Source organism: Pteropus medius, unplaced genomic scaffold (assembly GCF_902729225.1).
Source record: "Pteropus medius unplaced genomic scaffold, Ma_sr-lr_union100, whole genome shotgun sequence".
Classification (NCBI taxonomy): Eukaryota; Metazoa; Chordata; class Mammalia; order Chiroptera; family Pteropodidae; genus Pteropus; species Pteropus medius.
Genome location: NW_024351729.1, coordinates 6224732 through 6250679, shown reverse-complemented (window position 1 = coordinate 6250679; position 25948 = coordinate 6224732). Strand labels below are relative to the sequence as shown.

The following is a 25948-nucleotide window of genomic DNA, read 5'->3' as shown; positions in this document are numbered from 1 at the left end:
TTTTGATTACACTTGACATGCAATAGTATATTAGTTTCAGGTGTATGACACAGTGATTAGATATTTATATAACTTACGAAGTGATCATCTCAGTAAGTAAGCTCACGTATTTTGAAACCAGATACCTGGATTGAATCCTGCCTTTACTACTAATCAGCTGTGTGTCTGTGGGCATGTTACATAATCTCTCTGTGCCTCAGTTTCACCATATATCACATGGTAATAATAATAGCATCTAACTCCTAGAGTTGCTGTTAGGATTAAATTAATTTATATTTATAAAACACTGAACAATGCACGGCTGATAATATACACTATATAAAGTGTTAAATCCTTATACTTAAAGAAAGTCATGAAAAAGCAAAAAAAAACCAATCTTTAGAAAATAACCTTTTTATACATACAATTAGAATAACAAAATTGTATTATAAAGAATGTTTTTTTAAAATTCAGTGCTCATAAGCTCTATTTAATTTAACCGAGGTGAATGAGAGCTTTGAATTTTGATAAAAATTATCTACTACTGCTACTCTTCAATGAAATAAAGAGGTTACTAAATGATATTCCCAAGGTCACAGCAAGGAAGACAAATGTTCTAATTTGGCATGTTATTCTCTTACCTACAACACACACCATACACATCTCAATGGTCTCTTCTTAGTATATTGACTTCATGCTGAAATTCGGCCACAAGATGTCTTGAACCCTGGGGCCATATATGCATGTTCTTGGGTGTTTTCCTTACAAGAAGTTTTACATTTTGTGTTTTTGTTCCGAGAATAATCCCCTTAAAGTGCTTAAACATATTCTGACTCATTGGGATCACCGATTCATAGCATTTGTGGTTATATAATATTTCTGTCACCAAGTTAATACTGCTTTAATTGTTTGAGCTTATGAAAAAAGATTAAAAGGTAGGTTTAATATGTAAGTGATGTGCTTGTTCCAAGGAGAGACTAAAACCAGAGATTTCACAGTAATAGAGAAAAATGAGAATAACTGAGCTATCAGATGGCGTCATGTATTATTTTCATGATGAACTCAAAATAAGCTGTGCTGTTAGTAGTGTATTAGTTCCCTCGAAACACCATTCTCAATCATAGTAAATGAGCATTGTTAATTATAATTTTATTTGTTTTCTAGTTTTGTTTGTATTTAATGCATTTTTTCTTTTTGCTTTATAACTTTGTTTCGTACTTTTGGCATTTAGTTATTTATTTGTGTATATTTAATATTAAAAATAACTTACCTTTGCTACGATCATGCCAGGTTATTTTTTCTCTTTACATAAGGGACCCATTCTTTAGTCAAATTTGAAAATACTGCCTAGAAAGGAGATGATCTTGCCCCTGAGGACTTCATTTTGCTTGAAAGAGACTCAGAACACAAAAAGTTGAGGAGATTTTTCCCACCTCTTTCTAACTTGCAGTGCTGGGGTGCCCAGCTCATCAACTGAGACAAATCAATGCTGTACACAGTGGCTGAAGTGAAAAACTAAATCAGACAGGTGGGACAGGTGGTCTATTTCTTTATAGTGTTCTTAATTTCTCTGTTCCTTTTAAATCTTCAAAATTTCCCTTTATCTCATAGCAGTTCCTCAAGCATTTTCTGGCAGAGTCTTGCATTAGGGCCTTTGCACATTCATTCTCTAACTCCTGCACCTCACCCAATTCTTTGCTTCAGTATTACCTTCTCAATGAGGCCTACCTTGGTGTCCCATGCCTGAGCCCTTACGCTGCTCTGCTGTTTCCCCCCAAACACTTGTCACCTTCCAGTACACTCTATAACTTACCTTATTATGTTTATTATTTATCATCTATCCTCCCTTCCATCTTCTGCTAAAATGTAAGCTCCATGAGGACAGGAGTTTTTGTATTTGCTTAGTCCAATAATGTATCCTGAGGGCTTAGAATTGTTCCTGGCACAAAGTAGGCACTCAATAAATAAGCGCTTAGTAAATCTGTCATTCTATTTTCTCCTTAGTCCAATTCTTTATAAAGTTATAGCCTACGTTTCTTTTTTCTAAGCAATTTTAAGCATTGGGGTGGAGGTGGCACATTTGAATATATTAGTAGGAAGAAGTTTGGGATACGCAGCTCTGCAGTGGCCTGACATTTTTCACATTAAAAGAGGCATTTTTGATTAAATGAAACATATTGAACAGATATCAATACATACATTCCAATAAAATATTTTGCATTAGTGTTGCACTTGACAATTCGAAGAATACTTTGGTAAAACTTCCTTGTGTTCTTTTCGACAACCTGACCAGGCTGAATAGGTGTTCAGTCTTCCTTCACTGAACTTCCAGAGAAGTTAAAGATAAAGCCCCAGATCACAAAACTGATCTTCTAAGACATGCAGCCTAGGTCTTTAGAGTCCTACCTCCATGAGCAGAGTGTTTTTTTTTATAGCAGGTTGTGTTATCAGATTATAGGGCTATTAGTGGTGAGAGATGACCAAGGATACAGGATCTCTGGAAGGTATTTTGCAGGATGACACATTAATTTCTCTCTACTGAGATCATGTTAAAAGATTTGTTTTATTGTTCCCATTTTTAGTGATTTATTGAATACTCTTCATTAAATAACTATAGCTTTTATATTCTGATTAAGTAAATGAGCTGTTGTTTGTAAAACAGAGAAGGCTTTTTATATCTTAATGAGATTACATCGTGATTTATTGTATATGAGATACAGAAAAGAAACCATCCAACAGGTTTCCAATATCCAGCAGGAGGTTTATTGTTAATGTCATGAAGTTATTGAGAAATGCAGAGAAGAATAAAATAGATTAATTATAGGTATTTATAACAAATGATTAATACTTTATGAAGCATGCAAAAGAAATTAATCAACTGGCAGCCTAGCATTTTTTTTTCAACTCAGGACGTGGTAATGAAGGACTGAAAAATGGTAGGGAGGGGTATTACACATGTGTGTACATCATTTCATTGTGTAAGTACTTATTTATCTGCTTTCTCTTGTTCACTTCTCTACAACCCTTTTTAGGAATCCTTATAATAACACTTCTCTTATTTTACTTTCCACTTTGTGATTATTCTTTTTTTTAAGTAACCATGGCCTCCTCTGGCCTGTGAGAGTTGGAACCAAACCTCAGTCATTTTCGTGTCCCCAGGATCCAACACATATTTGGCCCATGGAAAGTGCTCAATAAATATTAATTTTCAAGTGAATGAGTAAACTTTTGAACAATCATGAATGAGATTATTATTTTAAATAACCAGTGAGGAGATCCAGATTTAATTTCTTTTGGTTTTGTACAGATAGAATTAGGAAATATAACATCTGAACTGTGAGTGAGCAGACACTAAGCTAGTTGCTTTGCGTTCACCTTCATTACCTCATCTAATCCTCAATAATCTGTTGAGGTTGCATAATTCCTGTTCCTATTTTACAGATGAGTAATATGGAGCACGGAGGTATTAAATTATTTGTCCAAAGTCACACAAGCAATGACTGATAGAAACAGAACTTGAACACAGTGAATATATTTAACTACTGTACTGAACTGCTTAACCTTTTTGCATTAAATAAAAGATAAATTTTCAGTTATTAAAGATTTAAAATGAATGGTATATATACAGTGCGAAATTGTACTATTGAATGATTTAGTTTTATTGGTTGAAATATTCACCTTCGATTTCACTCCTCAGCCCTCATCCGTCTAGCTTCCAACTCCAACATTTGCCTGTTTCTGTCTCCACTAAGATCACTAGGGACCTCATCATTGCTAAATGCAATGTACATTTTCCAGGCTTTATCCTTTAATCTTTGTAGGATTTGATGATGTTCTCACATTTCCCTTCTTGAAAAAGTGTATATTTTCGGCTTACATAAGACCATTCTCTTCTAGTTACCTTCTCCTACATTTCTTTCTACTTTGTCCTTTACTGTCTCTTCTTTCACCCTAAATACAGGTGTTCTCCAGGCTTTTATCTGAGGCTGTTTTCTTCTAAGTTTGTTCTTGGCACTCTGAGCAATTTCATCCATTCCCATGGCTTCAGCTAACACTCATACATTTAAATTTCCAATTCTCTTTATGTTTTGTTATTGTATTTCCAGTGTTTGACATCTTTACCTGGATTCAGACTCCTGAAATTCATTATAGCCCGAACCAAACTTGACCATATCCTCTGCCCTGTAACCCACCCACCTCTTGTTTTCTCATATGTTGCTGTTGGCAGTTACCCAATTCAGAAATTTGAGACTATTAGTTTTTTTTCATTACTTTCATCCAATTGGTCTGGTCAGTTCACCTCTTCAACTTACCTATTTCTAATCCCCACCGCCTCTGCTTTTATTCAGATCCTTGTCATCTGTCCCTTTATTTTGAAACACACTTTCTTTTTGACATTGTTTAATAAAATTATATAGGTTTCAAGCATACAGTTCAAAAATATGTCATATTATATATATTACATTGCATCACCACCCAAAGTTAAATTTCCTTTTATCTCCTTATATTTGAGCCCTTTTACCAATATCTACTACCCCCTTCACTCTGTTGATCACTAAACTGTTGTCTGTGTCCATGAGTCTCTGTCTTGTTCATTTGTTGCTTTCAGTTTTATATCGCACATATGAGTGAAATTATGGTTCTCAACTTTTTCTGACTTATTTTGCTTAACATGATAATATCAAGATCCATCCATGTCTCAATTGGCAGCATTTCATTTTTTTATGGCTGAGAAATATTCCATTGTATACATGTACCACATCTTTTTTATCCAGTCATCTATTGAAGGCACTTCAGTTGTTTCCATGTCTTGTCCACCATGAATAATGCTGCAGTGAACATTGGGGTGCATATGTCTTTATGGATAAATTTTTTCAAATTTTTTGGGTAGATACCTAGAAGAAGGATTGCTGGGTAATATAGTAATTCTATTCTTAATTTTTTGAGAAGTTTTCATACTGTTTTCCATAGTGGCTGTACCAATTTACATTCCCAACAGCAGTGTAGGAGGGTTCCTTTTTCTCTAGCCTTTCCAACACTTGTTATTACTTGTCCTGTTGATTATAGCCATTCTAACAGTTGTGAGGTGGTATCTCATTGTGGTTTTGATTTTCATTTCCGTAATAGCTATCTTTTCATATGTCTGTTGGCCATTTGTAGATCTTCTTGGGAAAAATGTCTGTTCAGGTCCTCTGGCCATTTTTTCATTGGATTGTTTGTTTGTTTTTGTTGTTATATGAGCTATTTTGTATATTTTAGATATTAGCCCCTTATTGGAGGCATTGTTTGTAAATATATTCTTTAATTCAGTTGATTACTTCTTTGTTTTGTTGGTGGTTTCTTTTGCTGTGCAGAAGCTTCCTAGTTTGATATACTCTCATTCATTTATTTTTGCTTTTACTTCCCTTGCCTTTGAGGTCAAATTCATAAAATACTCTCTAAATCCAAGGTCCATGAGTTTAAGATCTATATTTTCTTCTATGCAATTTATTGTTTCAGGTCTTATATTTAGGTCTTTGATCTATTTTGAGTTAATTTTGGTGTATGGTGACAACGGTCTAGTTTTATTCTTTTGCATGTGGCTTTTCAGTGGAGCACACTTTTGACTGATATTCCTGCCTCCAGTTTCTTCCTGCTGCAATTTATTCTCCACACTGTCACTAGAGTCATCTGTTTTGTAAAAAATATAGTTTTATCCCTGATGAAAGGTAAGCTCAGTGAAAAACTTGGGAAAATACAGGAAATAGAAAGAATAAAATAAAAATTATTTTTAGTCCTGATACCATCTCCAATATAATTTTTACTAATATTGAAGCTAGTTACATTTTTAAAATACAGTGTGACCATGTCAACTACCCTGGTTTAGAACCATCACTGTGAAAGCAAGATGGAAGTGCAATGTCCATTTGAGTCAATTGCTATATCTTTTAAAATCCATGTTATTTTTAAATCATGAAGTTTCAAGTATACAGTACATTGGTTAGACATTTATATAGTTTATAAAACAATCCCCCTAGTTACTCCTCTCTCCTCTGGTTTTTCACCTAGCCTATATATTAATATGAGATGAAGAATACAGTCCCCGTACCTTATTCAGACTCTCACCCTGTGGTCAATACGGCATGTTGCACTTAATTGTTTTTTAATAGGAAGGATGGCTTTGTGCTGAACTGGTATTTAGAATCAGTGACATGATAACCATGTGGGGTTATCAGTGAAGTTTGTGGTCACAGAATAGTGTTTATAAAGGACTTTTGACTTCCTTGACTATCATACTTTAAGCAACTGTGCTTATTACTGAAAATAGCAGCTGGTAGAAATGACAAATCTAATAGGAAAACCCCTCATCCAATCTTCAAGGGATGACTGTGAAAAGAAGCACTTCTGAATGGTAGAGTAGGAACTTCCAAAAGTCTGTTCCTCTAAAAAGCAATGAGTACACTGGAGAAAATTTTCAAAATTGACCAAAGGCACGCAAGTACAGGAGGAGCATTTATTCAAGAAAGAGGTTGAATTTCCATTAGAACGGAAGGCTTCGGCTTTGTGATATTTTAATTGCCTTATTTCTATACTCTTCTCCCCAGCTCCAGAGTAGCTTTGAAAACCAACAGACTTGTGACCATGGTAGCTGAGAAAACTGACAGCTTAACAGCCACTATCGGGCACAATGGATTTCCTGCTTCCCCAAAAGCCTCATCCTTAGAGGATTGTCACTACTTGATATGTCTGGTAGCTTTTGAAAAGCCCCATTCACAGGACTAATCTATATTTGATGTAGCTCAGAGCCTACTCAGTGCAAACAGCCCTATCTCCAAGATATTTGTCAAAAACAAACACTGGCAGTTGTTTAATATTACAGTTGCCTGAGATAGCAATAGCACATGAGGCACACAAAGGGCTGACTAAAGAATGTAAAAGGACAAAATGGAGAATGAGAAGTCCACAGGGGGACTTTGAAAAACTGTGATCTATTCCTGGAAATCTAGAAGGCTACACATGTAGGCAGGACTGTGCTAGGCCCAGGAAAAACCTGAAAAGGGCCTCATTGCTGGCCTACTTCAGGCACTATGCAAGCTGGAAGTAAAGGCTAAGGCTGAGTTATAAACTACTAGTGTGTTGAAGGTGTGATCCATCGTATACACAGAGCCCCTTAACAAAAGCTGGGGGACTTATTGGTTCAAGGCATTTAAGGAAATCTCTGTCCAATTGTTATCTGACCATTGAGGTAACTGACCATAGACTTCAGTGGCCACACATGACAACTGTTTTACCCCTATAAACTTCTAATCAATAGGAACATTATCTCATACAAATACAATATCTTTATTATACTTAATGCAATACACAGGAATTATCCAATATTAAAATTGCACTATCCTTCAAAAAATCAGTTGGTTTGCTTAAACAAAATCCAGTAAATAATTTGGTTATTATTTCACCTTTAATATGGAGTAGTACCTCCTTTCTTCACCTTTTTAAAAATTGGAGAATGTCATTCATAGTGAAAAGTGAAGTAATCGTAAGTCTACAACTTGATCTTGTCAAAGTGAACACATTTATGATAACAGTGCTCAGATCAAGAAACAAAACATTTCTACTACTTTGGAGTCCTTCTTCTGCCTTTCTCAATCATACCCCCTTTTTAAGGCAACCGTTGTCTCCTGCCTTCTGATACCATATATTAGTCATGCCTCTTATATTGTTTTTATTGAGGAATAAAAACATATTTATGAAAGTCCTTAAGGTGTCTTAATCTTAAATATACAGCATGACAAATTTTTATATATGTACACAACTTTATAACTACCACCTAAATCAAGATACAAAGCATTCTCTGCACCCCGGAAGTCTCCCTCATGTCCCCTTCCAATCGCAATCTCCAAGAATTGACTGCTAAAACTATAGGTTATTTTTGCTTGTTTTTGTTCTGTAAAAAACAATTATATAGAATATTTTATTTTTTGACTGGTTTCTTTTACTACCTTCTCTCTTTTTTATTTTTCTCAGTGGCACTGACAACTGTATCAATTATCCTGTAGAACATCTCATATTATGGATTTGTTTTTTGTTTCCTGCTAATATCTTTTAAATTTTTCCACTATCTCTCATATTTCTTGTAAATTTGAGTTTAACACGAAGTTCTTAACTAGGGTCAGTTTTATTTTTTTCCCAAGGGTGGGCAGTTGATGGTGCTGTGTACTTCATACCACATTTAATCAAAAGATACATGAAATACTTAATATCTGGTCACCCATATCTTTGTAATATCACTAATATCCAGATTGGAAAGTTTCCCATTAATTTTTTGGGTAATGTATTCAATTATGTTATTTTCTTAGGTGTTGAAAAATTGTGAATTTTCTAATTTTTTCATTCCTTCCACATTTATTTCTTGGAATTCTGGTGCGAAAAACACTTCCCCTCATCAGCTACAGCTCCTTAGTTGTTCTAAAATGCAATTCATACTGAAAAGGCATGGTATATTCCTAATACTTTAATTTTCATTGACAGATTATTTTCAGAGTACGTAAGCAATAATGCCCTAGTTATTGCCAGTTGTGACTAAAGAGATTTGATTCTTTTTGGTGAGTGACTATGTACATTTTAATATTGTTCTGAACATAAGTAGATAACTTTAAGCAGATAAATGATTAAAAGTGGTCATAATATAATTTGTCTCTTAGGTTACACTTGAGACTCTCTTTCTCTTTCTTTAGGATTCTAAGAATTTTTACTTATTGTTTTATCACTAAAAGTCCAAGATACTTTTCCTTGGCACTAACTGTTATGTAGCTTCAACTAACTTGGTTTCCATTTGATTTAGTGATTAATGTTATTAAAACTTCCTTGACCTGCTTATGAAATTTGAGCATCATCAAGGAGTAGTTTTCACAGAATTTGTAACTCTTTTCTGTTTTTTTACCCTAAAAAATGAAATACTATTTTAATTTATGTTTTGTTATCACATTCTTCATTTTTACTTAGTATAATAATGTTATTTAGATGTGGCTTGGCATCTGTTTCACTCTTAGTATCCTCATATTTTTTCTTTAACAGTCGTTTCTAAATACATAAATTTGAAATACACAAATTGAAAAAAGTAAAATTTGTTTTTCTAGTAGAATTTATTTAGATTTCTCTAAAGATAAACTGGAAATGATATCTCTGGCCATGAATGCTTACAGTGATTGATTGTACTGTGATTTCTGTGTGTGTGTGTGTGTGTGTGTGTGCGCGCGCGCGTGCGTGCACGCACATGCGTGCACATGTGTGTTCACACATGTGCACACACCTTTGTTTTTGGTAGGAGTTAGAGAAGCTCTGAGATAGCCTGGGACTCTGAAATCTTTTGATATTTATGTTTTATTTAAATTGACATTATAATTCCATTTGGAGCAGGTGTCTTTGGGCTGATGACTTGAGTACTTGAAGTTTTGAATATAATTTTAAACTCAGTCAGATTCAAACTTGTTTTCATGTGACATCTTTTGCTTCAATTTTATATTTTTTATTGTTTTCTTACCAGATATATCTTGAATCTGTTTTATCCCTTGGAAGTCCCCTTATGATGGATGATACTTGTTTTTTTTTAGTATCTTGAGACATGGATTATTGATAATATGTGGTTAGCTACAAGGTCACTCTTTTGGGCAACTCCACTTGATAAATAAAAACTCTTTTTGAATGGGTACTTCATAAATCCACAGTATAAGTAGTAGTTTCAAATTTCAGAATAGTTGATGATTAAAGATAGATTTGCAAGGGAAATACAGAGGATCTAGAAAGACAGGAAAGAAAGAGATGCCAAATTTCATTTTACCTGTATTACTGTTTTTGTATTTCTCATCACACTAACCAGATTGAAGTCTCTCTTTTCAGTTATTAATGTGATGCAAGTTCATTATAGACAAGTTGGAAAATATTGAAGAATAAAGAACACTTAAGTCTTCCTGCCAAGCAATAATTACTATGAATATTTTGGTGTATTTCTTTTACAAGTTTATTTTAATAAATATTATATGCATTTAAAACTTAATTAAGTTCATATTGTGCACATAGCTCTGTAGTGTATTTTCCCACTTATTATATAATGAGCATTTTCCCATGTCATTAAAAATTATTTGAAAAGAAAAAAAATTATTTGGGAACATCATGTGATGGCTACATAATACCCTGTTATATGGCTGTGCCATAATTTACCTATTCATTTATTTTTGGACACATAGAGTTTATAATTATTATGACTATGACATAATGACTACTGAATTAATATAGTCTTTGGTGGCATGTATTTCTTGAATATACACTTCATTTTGCTTAAGCCATGGCAGATAATTTTTTTTATGTGTAAAATAATTCTTATTTTTCTTGTGTTTCTTTCCCTTACCCACCCCTTGTACTATTATTTTTTTACCAAAGGAAGTTTTCAATTAAAAAAAAAAAAGCTTTTTTAAAAGTTGATTGAGATATTTATATATAAACTCTAAAACAGATTAGAAGGTAAAATTACAAATCCTGATGATAGCAGTTTATAATGGAAAATGCTTACAGACCCTTAAATATAGCTTGATAGGGAAGGGTGGGAGTGAATCAAGTTGTTACAGTTTGTTCCAGGAAAAGCATTTTGGATAAATGCCACTTTTACAAAGATGACTTGTGATTTTGGTTTTATCTGTTTCACTTAACCTTTCCTAAAGTGATTGCTGAAACAAATGTATGTAGTACAATAAAAGGTATTAACAATTATAATTTCTTTAGTAAATTGAAGAAAGACAGTTCTTTTTCTCCAAAGATGTTATTTGAATTTTCCTAAAAGTACTGAATTTGAGCCCAGTTTAATCATGTCAGATAACTTAGACACGGGTGACTCCAGAGGTCAGTTCATGTAGCCAGCTACCTCCCTGATGGACTGTCATTAACCTACGTAAGTGTAAATATTTGTTGCAGAAGTTAAATTCTAAAAACTTCTGGAGATAATTCAGTGATTTAGAGTTTTCCCTGTTGAGAATAACAACACTAATATCTGAGAATTTACTGGCAATGAGTATATACTCTATGCCAGGCATTGTCTACTTGCTTTATCCAGCTTTATAGTCCTCTCAAAATTGTGCTGGCGATGCAGTGTTATTATCGCCATTTTTTAGATGAGGAAACTAAAGGTTAAGGTTAATCATTTGGCCAAGGTCACACAGCTAATAGTTATCCACTTTGGCTGCAGAACTAGTGCTATTCTGTGCTGCCAACAAGCTGTCAGAGAATTCTTAGCATCACAGAATGAACTCGAATATTTAAAGTTTGACTTTATTCTCTTTTAAAAAAGGAACACAATAATTTAGGGGAGAAAATCCTCATTTTTCATTCACCCTGGCTAGAAATCTTGGCAACTTGGAGTGAAGTTGCTATTATTGTGCCTTTGTCTGTTGTGTGTATAGATTCATACTCCCAGGTTCTCCATCCCTCACATTTTATAAACACCATGTTTCACTTGGAAGGGAAAAAGTTATTCTTGGCAACACTCATAGAGCAAAAGTAGCAGCTGCAGGCTGCTACCAAGGGATACAGTGACCTGATGCAGGAATTTTTAGAATATGTCTAGAATTTAACTTTAATACTGTTTAGAATGCAGGTCTTCAATAACAGAGACGATTATTATTTAAAGTTTACTAGGAGGCAGGAAAACTGCAACATGAGTTCTGTGTCCCATGTATGTACTTATGACTGGAATAATTTATTGATACTTTGTGCTTCTGTTGTCATTGCCAAATATGAAAATCATTATACAGCTGATAGAGACCTAGTACTAAGATGACCGAGGTGATTAAAAGACCTCCTTTTTGAGAACATCCTGAAACAATAGTTTCATGTCAGCAAAGATGAACAGATAAGGAATAAACACCCTGTGTACACCCGAAAGTGATAAAGTTCACCACAAAATCCTCAAATATTAAAACTCCAGGGTCTCTTTGAAAGTTGAAAGGTACACATTTAGAATAAGTGAAACAAGTACTGTTTTATGCTATTGAAAGTAAACAGGAAATTTTACTAAAATGTCATTTTAAGAGGTGGTACAAGCTATAGAAAAGTTGGTCGATTGACAAAAAAAAAAATAAACACAGATTGGTGTAATGCTGACAGATTCAGACTGAGTTATTATGAGACGTTAAGGATGTCTGTTCAAGAAATCCTTTCGGCCCTGAACCCTTTGAGATGATACCACAGAAAGCCACCTTTTTATCCAGTCCTGGGCTGGGAGTCTCACTGGACTGACCAAGCATGGCTGGATTCTTCTACCTGGAGTCCACCAGTGCTTCTCAAATTACCTGTTGTCATTCAAATCCATCACAGACATTGATCTTCTGTAAACCAAAATAAAAATGAACTATTAGAAGAATTAAATGGAATAAAAAACAAGATCTATAAAATATAAGCCCACATTTTTATTATTAGATGGAACAGACTTAAAATTACTCTTGACAAATTTCTGTATAAGTTTCTAAAGGCTGACACTCAATTTCTTTACTTTAGATCATTAAAAAGCCAGTTCATGGCCTAGCTCTGGTCCATGGTTCCTATTTTGAGGAGCACTCTTCTAGACTTAAATATAGATGAAAACTTTATTTCTCAGGTTAGCATCCTTTCCTGTCTTTATTTTCCCTGTACTTGCTTATTTTCCTATTATACTTTTTCTTCTAAAATGGGTTGGAAATAATCATTGTGAGAATTGTTAGGGTAGGGAATACTTAAAGGTATAAAACTGCATGTCTCTTTTTGTGTTTTCTAATAAAACAAATTGGCAAAATCAAATGTGACATTCACATACACATGTACATTAATGATTGGTCTGTTAGATTTTGAGACTCTAGGCTAGTGTCTCTTAAAGTGTGGTTTAAGGACCCACCTATATCGGAATTAGCTGGGGTAATTGTTTAAGAACTCAGACTCCTAAGACCCATCCTATGCCTACTCAATCAGAATTTCTGTGGTTTGCTCTGTGGTGTCTGAGTTTTAAATGTTGTCTCACCAGGCGATTCTAATACACAATAGAATTTGAGAACTATTCCTTCAGGGTTTGGGAATCTGTGAGTATTTAATTCTGCATCGCATACTATGGTGCTATATTATAAATGCCTATTTTGAACATGTTCGTTAATGTGAGTATATTGGAGTCTCTACATATGTACTTTCAGCAAAAAATCTCTAGGATATATTATCAGGGTCATTGCTATCTCAGCTGTATGCAAAGCATTATTGGAAAAAGGTAATGTTCTCATTTTACAGATAGAAACAATGCATACAAAATAATTTTACATCCTTCTCTATTGGTTTCATTTTATTTTCAGAGTTTTACATGCTTAAAATCTATTCTTAAATTTATCCTACTTTACAAAATATTTATTTGGAATAAAAAATAGCATAGCTATAGAACCCATTATCCATGCAATTAAGTAGTTATGAATTGAATGAGGAAGGTGGATTCTTTATAAGCCACTATAGTATTTTATTTAAAAATACTTGTCTTTATATTAATATGAGTTAACACAAAATTTATTGATAAGGAAACTTACATTCTTATGTGTTAATACAAAATTCACCCATAAAGAAAAATATATCCTTAGAGCTTTAAGATATACATTAGTCAAAGAAAGGAGACAGTGCTATAGCTAGCTCTTTAATTCTGTAGTGGAAATTACTGAAAGGAGGGGACCACATTTATTCTTATTTGGGTATGCCTTTCAGAGTTTTGGGCACATTACATCTGTTTGCTCATATTCAAATAGAAATTTTATATTTCTATTAGAAACGTAAAGGCGAGTATCATTTATTCCTGTGTGTGAAAGCAATGGATCACAATCCTGGTATTTTGGCTTGAAGGGACGTTGATAACGGGATTTCCTTATCTACCTAAGATGAGAACATTAGTTCTTTGGGGACTGTGCTCTTCCAAAGCATAATGAAAATTTCCCAGATAAAACTGCAAAACTCTAAGAAAGTAACATGCCCATTCTTACTTTTATTGAACTTCAAGCACTATAAAAGTGTCGCTGTTGTGAAATTGCGCAGGGTCCCGGAAAATCTTCCTCTGTACTTTTCAACCTTGCCACGTGTGCCCTTGATCAAGTCACTAGATTCTTCAAACTGTTTCCTCATCTTGAGGATAAAAACACCTCTCAAAATTGTGAGAATTCTGTTGGTAAATGATTCTGAAATATTGGGCATAGTTCTTGGCACTTGGGCAATAGTAGTTTTATTGTTGGACGAAGTTGTATAACAATGAGGAATGTGTGGATAAGCTTTGATGTCATACAGACTCTAGATTTGAAATTCAGCTAGTTTCTTGCTATGTAATCTTGTGCAAGCAAGTTATTCAATCACTGTATCCCCCAGTTTTCTTAATTTGTGAACTGGGGATTATAATAATTATGCCAGAAGGTCTCTCTGAGGATTAAATGAGGGAATGTGTATACATACTTACAGGGCCTGGAATATAGTAAGTTCTTAATAGATAACAGATGATAGCCATTATTATTTTTATTGAATTTAATTGCCTACCACTTTCTAAGCTAAGTTTAAAAAAATCACATGTTTTATGTACATGCATCTATTTGGTTTTAGATTTAGGTCCTCCCCTTGATCTTTAAGCAGCTGTCTCATTTTTAACATATTTTCAAAACGCTTCTGATTTATACACAAATGTATGTGTATTTCCATTGGAAGATTTGGGGAATCTGAAATGAGAGTGATGATGAAATGAACATTCATCTGGCTTCTTTGTGAACACAATGTCAGAAGAAAAAACAGCCAATAAAAATTGCAGCAGATAAGCAGACACTTGCTGTAAAACAAAAAATGCATATGAGTGTCAGACTTAGAGGCACACAAAATGCATAAACACAAAGGAAATTCATAATAGGCTTTTCAGGAAAAGGGTTGTTCCTTCCTGATGTACTAACCTTGATTCTGTTTTATGTTTTTAGTGCCAGCATAAAGACAGATGGAGGAGACACTGTTGAATTTTTCCATTGTCAATTTGTATTGTCATTTAAGAATTATGTCTTGGCTGTTCTTTGCTTTACTCTTAATAAATATACTGTGAGCTTTGGGGAATAAGCTATTTTAGTTGTGATGTCTTTAATTTTCTATGGTTAATCCATTCAGCATCCACAAATCGCAGTTCTACCCCCGAGTATCCTTGCTAGATCAATAGCTTAGAATGTTGACAACTTCGTGATAATCAGTTGGGCTTTCAGAAGATCTTACAGAGATGGGGAAAGGGACAATTTCTATTCCCTTATTCTTAAGCCTCCCTTTCCCTATACATGGATGCTTACAATTTCTAGTCTGTTCATTATTGGTCTCATCTCTCCCTTATCCTTTGTGCTCTAGTCACACTGGTCTTTTAACCTTTGTTTCCCACCATAAGACCTCCGCACAGCTCTTCCACATGGAATGATCTCTCTTTCCTCTTCTCTACTCTCCCTACCCAATTCCTAGTCATCCTGCAGAGTTTCATTCACACATTGATTCCTTGAGGGAGCCTTCTCTTTTTCTTTGGCCTGGGTCATTTCAGCAGCTCAGCCATTCCCTTACAACATTCTTTTCTTCCTTTGTAGCATGTTATCATAATAGTAACTAAAGAATTCATTTTATATTTGTTATTTAGTGTTTTTTCCTCCTCTCTCTCTCTCTCTCTCTCTCTCTCTCTCTCTCTTTCTCTCTCAAATAGAAACTCTGAAAGAAAGAGTAGGGGCTATGTTTGTCTTGTTCACAATTATCTCCTAGTTCAGCTAACACCATATGATATCACAATAAGTAAAAACGCTAAGGTGATGTATGAATGCAATATTGGTACTCATGTGCTTCCTCATTTTGTTTGTTGTTGATTTTCTTTTTGGCCTTTCTTTCACAGAAGGGTGTGATTTTGAATAAAGGAATAGCATATGTAAATTTTGAGGTCTGACAGTATGCTCCTCTGGCTATATCTGCTCAATATACTAGTTTACTGTGATTTGAGTGGGTAATGGCTAAATAACCTGTGTTTGAGAAATACCATCTTTATGAAAAGGTATGTCTATGTGGTGGCCATAAGTCTAAGCTGCAACATTCATCTAACCTCCTTTGCTTCACTCTATAAGTTCTTTCTTGATCAACTGTTATGACAATGGCTTATACTGTGGGCAAGTAGGTTTCCTTGACATAGGAAACTAGCCTGTTTGCCACACATGAGCATCAGTGACACATGGGAGGAACAGATCCTAGAGTTCAGCTAAAGTGGCCTATCTGGCAAATGTTACAGTATTGGAAGGCAAAGCATCAGAGCTTGGAGGGCCAGCGTTGTGGAAGCATCCGGCGGAGTCTAAGACCTGGAAGTGAGTGGTGATTAGAGCTGCACTATGACCACACGGTGTGAGCCTCTCTTCAACCCCAAGGAGAGTCTGGTGGTCCATGATTTGGAAGTAGGCAAGAGTTCAAGATCATACACTTTCTTGAGAATGAAAACAGAGATGCTGACATTGTTGAGAAGTTTGTTGTTCACAGGCTGTAGTCATCTTTGATGCCGGTGCATTATCCTTTCTAGATTTATTTTTCCTAATCTCCTGATGGTGACTTAGGCCACTGTGGGCCCATTGGCCACCTGTGAATTACTGAGCATTTTCACAGTGTTATTTGAGGGAGGCAGTGTATTGTAAATGAGCTTGGGCTTGAGTGTCACTCAGATATGACTTTAAATCCTTGCCATTGTCACTTCCTCTCTGTGATCCTCAGTTTCCTCATCTGTAACATAGGCCTAATAACACTATTGACCTCACTCTTAGAGTACAGTGGCATTTGTTGGAGTTTAAAGCATCTATTATGTGTTCCTGGTACATAGTAGGCATTCTGTACATGCTTGCTATTATCGTTGTTTTCTAGGACACACCCCCAAATCCACAGTGATTTGGTTTAAGACTTGACTGGATTTGCCTGTCCAGAAGAGGCCTGGTCAGAGTGGTGATGATTATGGTCAGAGTGGTGATGATTATGGATTGCTGTGTTTACTCAGTCCATTCCAGAACCAGTCCAAAGCAATGTGGGCCCTTGAAGCTTCATGACAAACTATGTCTGAGTTAAAGGAACAGCAGAGAGGAAATTGCAGACACTATATGTAGCGTGGAGCTTAAATCCCGTCTGCCTCACTTCACAGTAAAAGCATGTGACAAATGAGGACATTTCATCTTGCTTTCCTGGAAGTATGCTGGAAAGATATGGTCTTGCATCTTTTGATTGCATTTACCATTCAACCAGCACTTAAAAATTGCAGTGACTCCCCTAGGTTAGCCAAAAGCTTAGGAGGCCCCTTTCTCCATTAAAGAACAATACATCTGAACTGGGGGTTCCCCTACCCAACCTCTTCCCAACATAAGACAAGAGCACCAGATAGGTTGATGATTGTATTTATTTTTGCATTAAAAGTAAGGTCTGAAAATAACTTCTGGATTGATAACCACGTTTGGGTTTTCATTAAAGCTATGTGATGTTCGAAAAAGTTTTATTTCTGTTTTACAGCCTGAAATCACAAGTCCACAAACTCTGTTCTGGATTGATTAGGATACTCTAAGCCTATTTCGGTAACCTAAATGAATGTTATATCTGATTAATGGCAATAGTAAATTAGAGTTCCCAGATAGTGGCCACACTAGTCTGAGTAAATCAAACAGAAAGTTCCCCTCTTTGTGACAACAGTCATCTTGTTTACATCAGCCTGCTCTGTATGACCGTGTGTGTGTGTCTGTGTGTGTATGTGTGTGTGTAGGTACTCATAACTCATTCTTTGGAATTCTCCCATGGAAAAGCAAAGGAAGGAAGCTGAGGGGAGGATGGGGTGATTGCATCCTGTACTCTTTACAGGGGTGTGGCTACAACTGCCTCAGCCAAAGGGACACTAACATGTTATGTTTTTTCACTTAGGAGGCCTGAGCTATGATAAGTCTTGATGAAAGGCAGGAGTGGCCCTCAGTGTCATTTTAAGTTGAACAGGAGTCTCTTGGTAGTGTACTGCTTGAATTCTTCTAGTATTTTATTTCTAGAACTTTGGGGGAGGAGGAGGAGAGGCAGGAGCATCAGTGAAGTGGACCTGCAGTGCTCTCAAAGCCACGTTATTAGGACTCCACTCCCACCTTGACTTCAATTCTGGCCACTCCTGTGAATGAACTTGCCAAGTGGGTAGGCCAGGTACAAGATTTTAAGGAGAATGAAACGTGTTTCTTCAGACTGCTTCTTAAATCTGATTTGAAATGATGGAGTTTACCCTGGTAAAGGCAGAGAGAAACTCTTTGGGATTATATGAGGTAAGGTATTAGTAAATTCTGGAAATGAATTGAACTTTCACCTGATTTCTGTGTCCAACTGTTTGAGATTTACAGTTCTCTCTGCCTCTCTCTTTGAAAAGTTCTTAAATGTTGTCCCCTCCCAGCTCGGTTAGGGATAGTTCATTTACAAAGTGTGCAGTGCGTTTTTCACATTTAGTCACTTGGCACCTCATCATAGGAGATCAGTACTGGGATTAAAGTAGGTAAAACTAAATATATAATCCCCTCATTGTGAGTTTCTGGAGTCCCATTGGTTTTAAGTGAATTATTTACTGTAATGTTAAACACAACTTCTACAAGAGTGCTTTTAATAATGGCATTTCATTGAGTCTAAATAGATTTCATGACAGATTATCTGCCTCTGGAATAATAATGTTTTTGATGAATTTACTCTTCTCTTAGGGAATAAGATATTAAGGGATATTTATTTGTAATGTAACATATGGACAAATATTTGTAGATATTTGCATTCTAGAGACTGTTGATTTAACAACAATCTTATAACAAATTTTAACTTGAGAATAAAACCATGGTTTTTAAAAAAAAATTTTCTTGTGGCTGCTGTGGCAAACTGGCCCAGTTTTCTATAGGCCTTCTAAATCTGGTTTAATTGTTTAGGAACTGGAATGAAGTCAGAGCAAAATTCATTTCAATCTTAATTCTTTACAAATTAGCTTTTCAAATGAAATTTTTTATTTTTCATTTTTTGGCTATGAAATGCCAATCAATGGTTCTCAGGGGCATTGAGGATGTTATTTTTTAATTGTCATGTAGGATGCAATGGCATTTAGTGCTTGAGAGCTAGGGACACCAAAGTTTCTATAATGCATTGGACAGACCCTCACAAAGAATTATCTGCTGGAATGTCATGTCAGTGAGATCCTCATTGAGAAACATAGATAAATGCTCAGTTTAATAAAAAATACTTTGATGATTAAGTAAAGATTCAGGTGAGCATTCTGATGTCTGGGAAAGATCATTTTTCTTCTTATTAAGCCGTTTTGGGGAGGGACCCATAGGGAGTAGCTACTTGTGTGAAGTTATTCTTTAGGATCAGCAGCAATGAATGTTCCAGAAGAGATGTTCCCACATACTCCTAATTAGTATTTTCAGACCTAGTTGGATTAGCTCTAACAAAATTAGCTATTACAGTTCCCGAACCTTGTTGTTTGAGCTCATTAAGATCAAAGGAGTAATTTACCCCTAACCAAAGGATGCTTTTGTGCTAAACATTATATTTTATAATAGCTATACATTTCTCAGACTCTTCAGCTATCTTGTGGAATGTAAAAGTTAACACCCTGCAGAATCTAGAGGTTGCTTTTAAGCTACACTTAGTATTAAAAGGGATTATTTTTGAGTGAGAGCTGAGTGTATGCATGGTATTTAAAAAAATAATTAGAGGAAAGGAAGGAGGATATATAATCAAAACTTTGTCATTTCTGGCAACTTTTTACACACATAGTGCTGAGACAGACACTTCTAAGCTGAACACTGTACTCGAAGTCTCTGTTTCATTGTGTAGGGAAATGAGGGCACCTCTGTCTGAGTCTTTCTTAAGCCAGGCTGAAAGCTCATTGACAGAATTTTAAACTTTGAGTGACCTTCCATCCAAGGACTGGGCAGTATTGAGTTACTCAGTGTGAAACACTGTGCTACATGTGTAAGGGCATGATGAACTATTACTGAATATATATGGCCTGGACTTTTGTTGTCTGGTAATTTGACATCTGTTGCTTAAGAAAGCAGAGTCTCCGAACACATATAAATAAGCATGTATTTGTTTTAATTTATGTATATTTGTGAGAAATTAGAATAAAATACATTTATTTAAAAATCAATTTAAAAAGTAAAAGTTAAAATGAAGTTGAGGAATTGTGCTTTTGAGTATTGGAAAAAAACAAACCATAGCTCCTTTTGAAAGAAGGCTGAAATGGATTGAAAAATTTTAAAAACCCACACAGTTAGCTCCTAATATATACCAGGTTCACATACAGTACCATTTATTCCTTACAGCTTTCTGTGGTAGGTGCTGTTATCACTTTATAGAATAAAGAAATGGAGACTCTGCAGTTTTAAGACTTACCCAAAGTCATAAATCTAGTAAATGAGAGAAATGGAGTTTGAAGTCAAATGTCCTGTCTCTTGAAGTTTTGGGATCTTACTGTCACCTGGCAGCCACAGCCTGACAACATCATTATCAAATGGTGTCTTACTTTCATAGCACCTGTAATAAATGATATGTACCCAAAAACAAAAAGCATACTTTTTTTGGTGAATAGAAGGTCCATGAGGACTAAATGCCAGTGGTATAATAAATATGTTTCATTAAGTGTTCATTGAGTTCACTAAGTGATTTTGACTGACTAAGGCTGAATATAGGAAAGTTGGACTTTCAGGAGTTGTTGGAATAGAGAAGTAGGGGAGGAGCATGGTGGACTTAGGGAAATTACAGGATGGTGGTTTGATTGGAGAGAGCTTAGAGGTAGAGGAGTCACCTCACAGGGTCATTGGACTGAAGAGTCTGGAATCGGTGCACAACCTTTTGCACAAAGGATGGATATTCATAGCTGCTACAGCTCTGTCTGTACAGAAGAGATGGAGATGGGAGGAGGATCATGTTTAGGTTATGCTCCAACACTTGATGCTAGGCCTGGGCATGAAGCATGTGAGCCATACTTTTGTCCTTGCATAATCTACTCTGCGGGCAGTAGCCAGAATGATATTTTTTTTTAATTTTTTTTATGCAGATCATGTCACTTTCCTGGTTTAAATTCTTCAGTGACATTCCATTATCATCAGTGTGGAATCCAAACTATTCACCATAGACAGTGTGGTGTCGTGTTGAGGAGCATGGGCTCTGGAGCAAGGCAGCCTGTGTTCACTCTGCATATAGTAGTTTTGGGATCTTGGGCACATTTCTTAACTTCTCTGTGCCTTAGTTTCTCCATCGTTAAAAATCTATTAAGAGTACCTCAAAGAATTGTTAGCAGTTTTAATAAAGGCAAAACAGTAGAACGTGCTTGGCATATAGAAAGCTCTTGATATTGCCGTGGAGGTCTACGAGGTGGCCCTCTGTGTCTCTCTGATCTCGTCTTCTCCCTTTCTCTGCCTCACTCACTCTGCTCTAGCTGCATCACTTTCTTGTTCTTCAGAACACTGTAGGCTTGTTCCTGTTTCAGGGTCTTTGCATTTTTATTTTTCGCTTTTTTCCCAAATCCCCCTGTGGAAAATGCCTTCATTTTATTCAGGCCCCTCTTTCTGTAACCGACCTACATAAAGTAACACTTTCCCACCAACTTCTTTATCCTTCCATCCCCTGGTTGTCTTTCTTTGAGCCATATTATTGCTACTTGACATTACATTATATTGACTATACTACCTGACATATACATTATATGTATATGCCTGTTGATCACTTTCCCCACTGGGCCAAAGTCTCCATAAGGACAATGACTTTTGACTCTCTCATTCCCCTGGAATCACTGTAACTTAGAATATTGCATGGCAAATAGTGGATGCTCAATAAATATTTGTTGAATTAATTTTCAATAAATTTCATTTTCTCTATAACTTCTAGAATTGTTTTTTTTTCCATCTTCAGGCCTTAAACTGTTCCTTCTAACTCTTATTAGCCTGTCATCACTGTGCCCCAAATTAAAGACCTTTAGGAAAAGATCATTTACTCCACTCTTTATCATGAAAGTTCTTTAGCAATTGGAGGTCTTGTTCTAACCTGTCAGCCTTGTACACGAAATAGGATTGAGGCATTTTAGTGTTATCGTTATTGAATATTCCTGAAGGGCCTAATATTAGATCTTGTGCCAAGGTGTTTACCAAGCTACCAAATGCTGGCCACATTCAACCCTTTAAAAATCTTGGGCTTACATTCTCATCATAAAAGTGTAATTGCTAGAGGAAAGTACTCACGCAAACTGTGATGGGGAAAATTATGCACTGATGGCAATGCATACTTCAAAGAGACTTTGAAATTTTTTAAGCTTCAAATTTTACAAAGAGCACCTAATTCTTACTGATAGTTTAATCATGAAATTGGATAAAATAATCACAAATTGCATGTCTTATTTTTACAGTGATATTTATTATAAATTTATACAATAACCAAATAAAATAGACTTATTTGTTATAAGTAAGCCTTCAGTAATTTTCCTTCTGAGATATTATCAAAGAATTTGTGTTTCCTATATTCTGTAGAGGAAAACATTCAGTTGGTAAAAATAAATCTTAATTTAGAAATGCTCCGAGTCTTTGTCAGGAAAGAACTTATGAGGTTTCAAAGGCCTTTACCTGAAACTGGTCATGTGATCTTAAGTAAGGCAAATCATCTTTTTGTGTGACCTACTGTAAGTTATAAACATAGTTAAATGTCAGCGCAGCACAACAGTGTGATCGAAATAAGTTAATTAGAAATTCTTGTTATAAAGACTGAGCGTTTAAATAAACCGCTTTTGTTAAATTAGCCCAATAAAGCTTACCACAGAATTTGCGATATTGTCCTTGTTTTTCTCTGTTCTGAACAAGATGGAGATCTCTTTAAAAAGGCTTATGCATTCTTTGGTGAGAATTTTATTTCTCTTATATATTTTAAAAATATAAAACTAATATTCAGTTAATGTCATATATCAAAAGAAGATATCAAGATGTCTTTCATTCAGCCAAATCTGAGCACCTACTATGTGCCAGATATTGTTCTAGTCACTTGGAGATAGAGCAGTAAACAGAATAGACAAAAGATTTTGACCTTCTAGAGTTTAAATTCTAGAGAGACAGGCAGACAATATATAAGAAGTATAAGTAGGTTATATAGAACGTTAGATGGTGATGAGGTTATGGAAAAGAAATTGAGCAGAATTAGGTAGTCCAGGAATGCTGGAGGAGTTGTGGTTTTAAATGGGGCAGTCAGAGTAGATTTCATTGAGATGATGATGTGGAAACAAAAAGGAAAAACATGGAAGGAGAAGCTTGAGTCATAATGATATACGGGGGAAAGTACCAGACAAATGGACCTTGAGGAAGAATCCTGACCACACCTTTGAGGACATATAGAGAAGGAAAAAAATCCTTTCTTATGTTCTCCTAGGTTCAGCTACTGGGCCTACAATCAGACTGACAGAAGATAGATTAACAGGAAACATGGCATACAAATTTCATTAGATATTATAATTTTAATTTCTGTGTGCAAAGAAACCTTCATGGAAATGAAATGAAGACACAAAAAAGTGGTTAAACTCAGCGGCTAATATACTATTTTAATGAAGGGCAATAAATTGTGGGAAAATAACTAGACAAATGCAGGGGGGTTGTTGACCTCTAGGGGCAGTAAATTGTAGGAAGGCACAAATATCCCCAAGGCCAGACCTTGCGTACTTGTCATTGGCTCTGTCAGCCTCTGTTGCTTTTTCTATCCTGTAAGGTTCTAGTGTCTTTTTCTCCCATCTCTAGCAAATTTTTCTGGTACTTATGAGAAGATTACCATTCAAGTGGCTCCAAAGGCATGGTCACAAACAGGTGCATTCCCAGCTGATGGCATGTTATCATGGTAATCTCTAAGCATATCTGACACACACTTTTTTTTTCACCCCACATACGGAGAGCTTCAATGTAAGAAACTGGACACCTAGGGAGATTGGGTTAAAAACTAATGCCAAGTTTGCAAATTCATCTGGAAGTTCGTTAATGGACTTTCATAGCGCTTAGTAAGATTGGTGCTCTACTTGGTACATTCACTGATAGAGACTCATCCTTCCTCCACAGTGTATTTCTAGTCTCAAGTCATTTGTTGTCAAAGTTTTCATCTCACATTGCAGTAGGTTTCCATAACCTACCTAGTACATGCTGGTGAATTTCAAAGTTTGTACTGTCAAACGGTCTCTGTGAAGGTATATACTTAGCCCAGGTCTAGAATGATCATTTTGATTCATATTGTAACTTAGGAAGGAAGGAAGGAAAGAAGGAAGGAAGGAAGGAAGGAAGGAAGGAAGGAAGGAAGGAAGGAAGGAAGGAAGGAAGGAAGGAAGGAAAAGAAGGAAGAGCGAAGAAGGCAGACGAAGGAAGGACGTAAAGAAGGAAGGAACAGCTAACAAATGAAAGGGACAATAGTCAAAGAGATATTCATGGCCTACAACATTGCAATGATTGCTCAATTTCCCTGGAAATGACCACAGGACACAACTTTGTGTGTGTGTGTGTGTGATGTTCGTGGTACCTACCTGGTTGGGGTGTTAGCTACAATTCAGATTTGTGTGACCCAACTCAAACCTACTGAATCAAAATCTCTGGAAGAGTGGAACAGGAGTCAGCATTTTGAAGAGTCCCCCAGGATATTCACTGTGAGCAATGGAGTTGGGTGATCAATTCCCTAGAGGATCAACTATCTAAAGGAGAAGATAGACAATGGTGATTTGTGACCTACTGAATGTGCAGCAGATGCTTTCATATAAATTTAAGATTCTAAGGTGTTCCTCTTAAAAAATCAAGTGGTTTTCATTTAGGAAAAGAGGTATTTTTCTCACCTAATTAACCAGATCTGAGAAAAATCTCAGAGCCGCTATACTCTTTGGTTAATAGAAGAGAGTTAGTTGTGTGTGATGTGTAATCTTATATCTCTTCTCCTTTATTTCTTTGATTCAAACACTTTACTATTTGTCCCTTGGGGAAACAAACTTAACAAAAATAATTTCTGTATTAATTGGAATTAATTTGACTATCTCTAAGAAGTAATCTTTTAAAACACCAAATGAAATCATTTTGGAAAAGTATCATGGATTGCTAAAATAAGGCAGGAGTAAAGATTTTTCAGAAGTTTTCCTGATCATGTTCTCACAGTATTTACAAGTTAGGTATGAAAATTATATTAAAAGGATTTTAGGACTTTTTAAGTGTGCTTTGTTTTTTCTATTTAGAGGAAAGGTACTGCCAGCTAGACTTGTAACAGAACAAAGGAGATTTGTGAGACATGAGTAGACAAGCTTTGTATAAACCTTACCAAACAAAATTAGATTTAGAGAAGGTATTTAGGTACATGAATTAAACATCTCCAATGTTTCTTTCTATAATTACATTCCAGCTAGAAAATTACCTAAGTATGTAGAAAATATACTCCTAAAATATAGATTCTGTTGTAGCTAGAAGAGAAATAAGAACAAAGATGGGAGAGGGGGCAAAGAAGGTAATGGTCAAAGAGCAAAAGCAAAAGTAAAACCAGGAAAATATGCCCCTTGGAGGCTGACATACTTCTAGGTTGAGAGGAAGATGCTAAAGATCAAGGAGAGAGGTGACTGGGGGCGAGGATTGGCTCGAGGGTACCACCATAACGGGGGTAGAACTTGGGCAAGAAGACACAAAGTAGGTATGGATATAGAAAAGATGGTGGTAATAGAGAGATGGAGAAACCAGGGAGATGAAGCCTCATGTTTTCCATGTTTGGATGGTACCCTGCTTCAAGGAAGAGGATGGAATTTAGGGGGTGTAAGGAAAGTGCAACAGATTTGACTAGTTATTAAGAGAAATGGGCAACTAATCTTAGAAGATAAGCAAGGTCGGGCCTGGTTAGCCCTTGGATGGGAGACAGCCTAGGAAGACCAGGTGCTGTAGGCATAAAA

General features: G+C 35.7%; 1 protein-coding gene across 2 annotated transcripts in view; it reads left to right on the top strand.

The window, feature by feature from the left end:
- Positions 1–25948, top strand: part of HECW2 (HECT, C2 and WW domain containing E3 ubiquitin protein ligase 2) — a 318168-nt gene that overhangs the window by 153450 nt on the left and 138770 nt on the right. Inside the window, exon 1 of one of the 2 annotated variants that reach the window (XM_039844304.1) lies at positions 17896–18305. The exons of the other annotated variant lie outside the window; for it this stretch is intronic. The gene's annotated coding sequence lies outside the window, so the exon portion shown is untranslated. Of the gene's footprint in view, positions 1–17895; positions 18306–25948 lie in introns of those variants that run through there. 2 annotated transcript variants of the gene reach the window in all.